Raw genomic sequence first — 8,434 nt, 5'->3', positions numbered from 1 at the left:
GACCCGATGACCGACGTCCTTATAAAAGGGGGAACTTGGAGACAGACGCACACACAGGGAGAAGGCCATGTGAAGATGAAGGCAGAGATCACGGTGATGTTTCGATCAGCCAAGGGACACCAACAATGGCCAGCAAACCGCCCGGCAGCAGGAAAGAGGGGGCGTGGTCCTCCCCGTGCCCTCGGGAAGACCCGCCGTGCCAGTGCTCTTGGACTTCTGGCCTCCAGCACTGTGACAACAAACTTCTGCTGTTGAAGCCACTCGGTTTGCGGTACGAGCACATGCGAGCAAACCCTGGTGAACCCGTGCCGAGGCCGTTCGTGGCCCGCCTCCCCCAGGGCCCCGCATCAGCGGGTGCTCACAGCGGCCGAAGCGCCCAGACGGCGCATTGCCATCGGCTCCCCAGCAGCGCCCCGTCGGAATGGCCTGCTTCCGTCTCACCCTCCCCACCCCTCGCCTGTGAGCCCATGAAGACAAAGTCCTGCCTGCCTCGTCCCCTGCTGGATCCTAGCCTAGAACAGTACCTGGCACGCGGGACAGAAAAACACTGGTTGAGTGAACAAATAACAGTCTCTGTCGAGTCCTTCGATGACAATACAGTAAGGGTTTGCGCTCTGGGCCGCAAGCTGGGCTCTTCACAGAGATGCTTCGAGTCCAGGCTTGGGAGTTCCATGTCCCCACTCAGCGGAAGAAGAGACCGAGGTTCTGAGAGGAGAGGTTGACCCGCCCCAGGCCCCAAAGCCCCTGGCCGGTGGAACAGGGACTCCGTTCCGTTCTCTTTCCGGGGGGGGGGGGGGGGGTCTGTTTCCTGACTGCCGTAAGAAATGAACACAGATCGGGTGGCTTCAAACCATCTCTTCTCTCTCAGTCCTGGAGGCCACCATCAAATGCCAGCAGCCCCGTTCTGGCTCCAGGAAAGACCCCCCTCCCCCAGCTTCTGGTTGTTGCCAGCAGTCCTCGGGACCCGTGGCTTGTAGATGCATCACTGCGACCCCTACCTCCATCTTCCCTGTGTGTCCATGTGTCCGTGTGTCTGGGCCCAATTTCCCTCTTCTTAGGAGGACACCACTCCTATTGGATTAAGCCCACCCTATCAATACGACCTCATCTTAACTTGCTTACATCTATAAAGACCGTCTATCCAAATACGGTCACAGTTCCAGGTTCCAGGGAGCGATGGTTATTCTGGGAGGTCAGGGTGGGAGACCCAGACAGCTGACCTGTGGGTCAGCCAAGCCTCAGAGCTCAAGCAGGCCACTGTTGGAGGCAAGGAGTTAAGAGTCCAGCCCACTATGGAGAAGGTTCTCTGCTGGCCAAGCACCTCTCTGAACCCCTCTGGGGAAGTACAGGGCTCACGGGCCCAGGAGCTGTGGTTAGGGGCTGGGTCTCCATGCGCCTCAGGCAGACGCTGTCTAGACAGGGCGGGTCTGGGAGCTTCTCTAGGCTTCAAGGCAGGGCACTGTTTCCTAAGTCTATCCTAACAGAATGCCGCCAACAGGGCGGCTTCATCAACAGCGATGTTGGGTCTCGCAGCCTGGAGCCCGGAAGATCCAGGTCTCAGCAGCACCGCGTTCCCGGAAGGCGCTGGGGGACGACCCTTCCTGCCTCCTCCTGGCTGCGGTGTCGCTGTTGCCGGCAGTCCTTGGGTTGTGGCCACTTAACTTCACTGGATCTCCGCCTCCATTGTCACGTGGCTGCCTCCTCGTGGCTTTCCCAGTGTCTCTTCTCTTCTTGCAAAGACGCTGGTCACCAGTCTTACTGGATCAGGGTCCCCCCGATGACCTCATCTTACTTACATCTACAAGGACCCCTGTTTCCAAATAAGGCCACATTCGTAGGTGGGGGGCCGTTGGGACTTGAACATATCTTTGGGGGGACACAGTTCAGCCCATTACAGGCAGGGCAAGGGGGTGGGAGCAGGCTGGCATGGACAGTGCTGTGGTCCACTCTTCCAAAGGGCCATGTAACCCTGGGCTCTCAAGTCACTTCTGAAGCATGTGACACCTTCGATCCCTCATCAGAGGCCCGTCCCTCTGGGTGTTCAGATACCCTAGGGAGAGTCACACCTAAACCCATGAACCCTGAGACTTAGCCAGGAGCTTGGGGAAGATAGACAGTGAGGAACAAGAGGCTGGGAAGGGCAATGAGGTGGTGGAAGGGCAACAGAACCCCTGGCATGTTCCAGGTCGGCCCTGCCCAAACACATCACCAGACAGCTGACAGCATCTGGGAGACAAGCCAGCTGCCCCCACACCTGCGGGCCTGGGCTTCCCCTGGTCACAGCCCTGTCTCCACCCGCCCCACCTCTTTCGAGTACTTTACATACACTCGCCTCTTTAACCTTCACAACCGTCCTGGTACTTCCCCTGTCTTACAGCTGGGCAAACCGGGGCACAGAGAAGTTGAGGCATTCGCTCAAGGTCACAGCGTGTAGTCAGCAACACCAGTGTTGAACCCAGGCTGCCCAGGTCCAGGGCTAGTGCTTCATCCCCCACACCAGCTGCCTGAGACCACAGGGCTTCAGGGCAGGCCAGAGGGTGCTCTGTCCACCCCTGGATCCCAGCACCCAGCGCCGTGACCTGCACTAACAGGCCCTCAGTACATGCATGTCGAGTGAATGAAGGACCGAATCTCTAAGGAAAGACCTGCATCTTCCAAGAGCCATCCTCAAGCAACTGGACCCCAAGCCCCAGGACTGCTGAGCCCCTCTGGCTCAGGTCCCACACAATATTCCCTCTCCCTCCCGGGGTTGGGAGACTTCCCGAGCCTTCCCTTTATTTCCAATAAAGGCTCTGATTGACCTTCTAAGAGGCAAGGCATGACTGCCAGTTTTCTTGTCTGTGTCCTCCACGGTCACTCCCTCCCCGTGGAGCTGGGACTCAGCAGACAGGGCAGTAGCCAGACTCCTCGCCGTGGCCGGTGCCTGCCTGAGGCCCCGGCAGAGAGGAATGGAAGATGATGTGTCCCGCCAGCTTCTCCCTCCCCTCTGCGTCCTGGCTTCCTGGAATTGTACACTGGGTGCCCCCCCTCCACGCTCCCCACTCAGCACTTCCTGCCCTGCTTTCCCACAGCCCCAAACACCACCACCCCTGCGCAGGCTGTGATGGGAGCATCGAGTGTGTCATACCTGTGGTGGTGGAAAATGTCTCTAAGCAAGGGGATGTCCCAAAGCCGTCACAGCGTGCAGGCTGAGGCCACTGGTGCTGAGCTCAAGTTAATCGACAACCCAACACCTGCCCCTCATCCCCTATGACAGTGGCCATGAGATAGTAGGATGTAGGGGTGAGAGCTCAGGGTTCCAGTCCTCCTCTTCTGGCCCCTAAACTTTGTGGCTCCTGGGACACGGCACCATCCTCTTGGGGCCTTTGTCCGCATCGGGGATGCAGGGCTCAGAATTTCCATCATTCTTGCCTTGCTGGGTCCCTGAGAGGTTTTATGAGACTCGAGACATGCACACCCTTTAAAGGCTGTAAAGAGCTTGGCCGTGTGAGTGCCAAGACGGCCTGGGTTCGAATCCTCGCTCTGCCGCGTTCCAGCTGCGTTGCCTTGTGCACGTCATTAGCCGCCCTCGGCCTCAGCCTTCCCATCTGTGAAATGGAGTGAGAACAGTTCCTCTCTCCTCCCCTCGGGCATTGTTGTAAAGATCCGGGGAGTTAATAACAACGCTTAGAACAGAGCGATGCACGCTAAGTGCTCAGTGCAGGCACCTCTTGGAGAGACCCTGGAGGACTGAGGACGTGCCACTCTGTCCCCCCGGCCGTCCCTCCCCCGCTGCTGGTTGATAAAACTCAAATTGCCAAACAGTGGCTCTAACCTGCAAGAACAATTCCTCCCTCTTCCAAGAACATCCTCCTCGGCCACCTCTTTCCCAAACCAGCTGAGCTCTGGTGAGCCCTCTTCCTAGAGCCCGGAACAACCTTCCACCTTCCTCCCCGAGTTGGAGGGCTCCTTCTGAGTCTTCCCTCACCTGCTGTTTCTGAATAAAGGCCGGTGCTAATGGGTGTGGTTGAGCTTCTCTCTGTATCCCCAGAATCTAGCACGGGGTCTGCCCACAGCACCGCAGATGGTTTAACAGAGGGAATTCAGAGGGGGCAGTAGTCAACCCTCCCCTCTCAGAAGCAGAGATGCTGAGTAGGGTTCTGAGGAATGTGTAGGCGTGTGGGAGTGGATTGTTTGCGTAGAAGGACTACTTCAAACCCAAGACCATCAGATGCCAAAGTAATGAGTCTGCTGCGGTCCTTGCCCTCATCCCAGCCTTCCACTCTTTTCTGTTGTTGTTGTTAATCCTCACCTGCGGGTATTTTTCATATTTTTTTCCAGTGGTTTTTAGAGAATGGAAGAGACAGAGGAGGAGAGAGAGAGAGAAACATCCATGTGAGACAGATACGTCGATTGGTTGCCTCCCACACGACCCCGACCAGGGCAGGGGATCGAAGTATGTGTCCTTGGCCAGGAATCGGACGGCGGGCTGACGCTCTAACCGCCGAGCCAAACCAGCCGGGGCCAGCCGTCCACTCTGGCAGTGAAATACATGCTGTCCCGGCCACAAGTATACTCCGTGCGGCCCCTGAAGCTGCAGAATACCAGGCTAAGAGAGCACTTAGAAATCATCCCATCTGACTACCCCATTCACGGACGGGGAGACTGAGGCACGAGAGCAGATGTGAGCTGCTTGAGATCCCTCGGTTCATGGACTCGCACAGTAAGGGGTTCAACCACTGTCCCGAAGATAACGAGAGTCCCCGGGGCAGGGGCACGGGCAGGGGCAGGGGTGTGGCACGGCCAGGTGCTACCCAGAGCAACCACCCTGCCAGGGCTCAGAGGTGGAAGGATCTGAGGGACAGGTATTGGGGGACAGGTGGACCAAGGAGGAGGCTGAACAGGAAGCCGATCTGGAGGTGATGCTGCCAAGTCACGGGGTGGAGATGGTTTCAACCACAGTCTCAATCACGGAATGTGTGGAATGTGGGCTGCTTTTTTTCCTTTTAATTGGTTGCAAGTTTAGAACGGAATTTTGCTTGTTTTTTTTGTTTTTGTTTTTCTTTTCTTTTCATTAATGTAATCGTCTCCCACGCAGCCTTGTGCACGCAAAGGGCCGGCAGTTCGGAGCCACGTGTACCTGAGCGTGAATCTCCGCCCTACCAGCCATCAGCTGCATCGCCTTACCTCCCCGAGCCTCAGTTTCCCAACCGGTAAAATGTGGAACATAACACCTGCCTCACAGGGTCCTCGGTGATGAGAGATGGTGCTTGGGAAGCGCCTGGCACAGTGTCTGAAACATAGTATCCGTTTTCTTATTCCTTCTTAATGTGCTTCTTGACTGTTCGGGGCATTATCTGGACCATCAGTCTCTAGGAGGACAGTGGGAGGTTGTTCTCCCCGGCGTGGTCCGTTTCCACGGTTTACTTGGTAACTCTGGGCCCTGGAAGTCACTTGGAGTGGGAGCGGGAGGTGCGGCAGGGTCGGGGAGGGTGGAGAGCAGAGATGGGTGGGATTGGGGAGATGAGGGAACAAATACAGCTCAAGAAATGGGAGACCTGAGAGGCTGAAAGGCCCGCCCACCTCTCCTCCCTTTTCTCTTATCCCCCAATCTGCCCGGCTGCCTCCTGCTTCCCGCTCTGCACCTGGCGGTGGATCCCGGATCCCGGCCTTAGACCGCCTGGTCCCCAGCTGGTGCCGCTTCACGGCCCTGCAATCTGACCCCAGGCCTGTCTCTAGTTTTTCCACCCCGGCCTGTTGCTCCCTCCTGTCCCAGTTCCCAGGGCCTGGACGCAAACCCCCTCCGGGCCATCAGACCTTCCCCACCTGGTGTGAAGGTGGCCCCTTACTCCGCTCACCGCCGGCTCAGTCTCTCATCAGAAACGGTGGGGACAGCTGGGGCCCTGGGCCTGCCTGCTCCGAGGGCCTCTCAGCTTTCCAGCCTCCACCATCGCAGCCCGTTTCCGCTGCCTGGAACATCCGAGTCTGGAAAAGAAGAGCTTCTGTCGTGGAAGGAGCAGGAGTGGTCTGGTCCGGAGGTGTCACGAGGTGCCAGTTATGCTCAGTGGGGACCTGCCTACAGACTCTAAAGCTGCAGCTGGGCTCCAGAGGAAGGAGGGCCATGATCGAGGAGCACTGGCTGCCGCGCAGGGGTGCCCTCGATTAGCCTCGACGTCTGCCATTAGTGCAGCTTTATGAATGCCACATGTTACCATCCGTGATCTGGTCCAACTTTTCAGAGCGAAGGGTGCTGAAAAGAATTAATAAATAAAATGTTTACGCATACTTCCCAAGTGTGGAGGGCGGCTGAGCCAAGGTCTCTCGTCCCTGTGGTGTTTGCATGGGTCTCCCAGGAGCCTTTAGTCCCTGGCCCCCTGTTGACCCTGCGTGCAGGAAAGTCTCACGCAGAAGCATCTGCCCAAGGTCTCCGGTAAGTCCTGTGTGCTGGCAAAGCCAGGCAGGAGCCTATCGAGCCGAGGGCAAGAATGTATCAACAGTCTTGACCTGAGCTCTGAGGCAGATGAGAAAACTTTTAAATTCCCCCCCCCCCCCAACCCAACTGGCTACAAAATAAACTTGCTGAGTTAGCTCAGAGTCACTGTTTCTCCACCAGAGAGCAGGGTCCCACCTGGCCCCAGCTTTTCTATTGTGTCTCTGTGTCCTTCTTCGTCTCCCGTCGCCCCTCCAGGTCTGGTTTGACGGGCCGCACAGGTGGATGCACCAAGCATCATCTCTCATCACCTGAGAAGGACCCTGTGAGGCAGGTGTTATGTTCCACATTTGGCCGATTAGGAAACTGAGGCTCGGAGAGGTTAAGAAATGCAGCTGATGGTTGGTGCAGCCGACATTCATAAAAGTCCAGGGTGATGTTTTCCCAGGAGACCATGTCAGAGGATGCCTGGGCCCAAGATAAAATAAAGCTGACTCCTGTTATGGAAAAAATATTTCCTTTCCTATCCTTTCGTTTTCCTGCGAGAAGGAAGACTGTTTGGTGCTGGTCCGCCTTCGATAGCTTCCCAACGATTAGTAATCTGCCCTTTATTTATTTTTATTTTTATTCATTGATTTGAGAGAGAGAGAGACCGGTTTGTTGTTCCACTTATTTATGTATTCATTTGTTTGTTCATTGGCTGCTTTCTGTATGTGCCCTGACCAAGGATCAAACCCGCAACCTTGGTGTATCGGGATGGTGCTCTAACCAGCTGAGCTCCCTGGCCAGGGCGGTACTCTCCCCTTAAAACTAAGAGACAGAGCTGATTTCCAGCAGGCAATGAATTAAAACTTTTCATTGTATTTACTTTTTTACAGTTACCCTTTATTCATAGTGAATATCAGTTTTCCATTTATAGAAGCAATATGAAGACTTTCCTTTAGCCCTGGCCAGTTTGGCTCAGCGGTTGAGCGTCGGCCTGCGGACCAGAGAGTCCCAGGTTTGGTTCTCGCTAGGGGCACAGTCCACAAAAAAAAAAAAAAAGAGAGAGAGAGACTTTCCCTTAAATTAAAGTATTTAATAAAAAATGTGAGTTGACTTGAAAAATATTAACAAAAACAAAGATGGTACACACAGATCGTTAAAAATATATATAACACAAATGACCAAGTCTTGAGAAATGCAAAGTGGAAACAGGCCCTCAGAGAGGTTTCCTAGTTCACCCAGGACACACAGCAAAGGTCCAGGCAGAGCTGGGGTCTGACACTCGGGCCAGGACTGAGGAGTCTCGTGGCCCAGGACATGGGGCGTCCTCGGCAGGAGGTAGGAAGTGAGACTGCAGGGTAATTAAGCTACTTTATGGTAAGAATTCAAGACTCGGGCGACTTCAGAAAAGGGGAGTTTATTTGGGACATACAGAATCCTGACTGAAGGGCCAGTAGCCGCCTCAGCAGCAGAAGTCTTTGTGTCAGAAGCCGGGGCTCCAGTCCTCTCTGGCCTTTCCCGGTGCCTTCTCCATGTGTGTCTGCTTCCCTCCCTCCTTGAGTTTAAGTGCCTGAGACCGAGAGAAGTCTGATTGGCCAGCACAGGACTGGCCTCCCTGATTGGACAGAGCTGCTGTTCTGAACCACCTCATAGGGTGCTGGTCAGCCTGTGCATGAGTTTGTGTCAAGTGTTCAGTCAGCTGGGAGCAGAGCTATCAATACAGGCACTTAACTGCCTGCTCGGTGGCAAAGAACAGGTGCATGCCTTCCCAAGACTCCTTGTCAAGGAAGAAGGTTGTGACAGACATCACAGGTGTGATCAGTGCCTGTAACCGAGGGAAGAATAAGTGGAGGGGTGGTGGGGAGCCCTGAGAAGGAGGTGGGAGGGGCTGAAGTGCCATGTAAGGGGATGAGCGTCTTGCTGGAGCGGGCATGGGGAACCTAGTGGGCATGGGGCGGCGCCTCTCTGAGTTCTGACCTCAGAAGGGTGAGGGTGCCCAGGGTGCTCCCGGGGGGCGGAGGGCTCCCCCTGCGAGAAGGC

Source organism: Molossus molossus, unplaced genomic scaffold (genome assembly GCF_014108415.1).
Source record: "Molossus molossus isolate mMolMol1 unplaced genomic scaffold, mMolMol1.p scaffold_m16_p_10, whole genome shotgun sequence".
Lineage (NCBI taxonomy): Eukaryota > Metazoa > Chordata > Mammalia > Chiroptera > Molossidae > Molossus > Molossus molossus.
The sequence above is the reverse complement of the archived record's forward strand: the minus strand, read 5'-3'. Positions refer to the sequence as shown.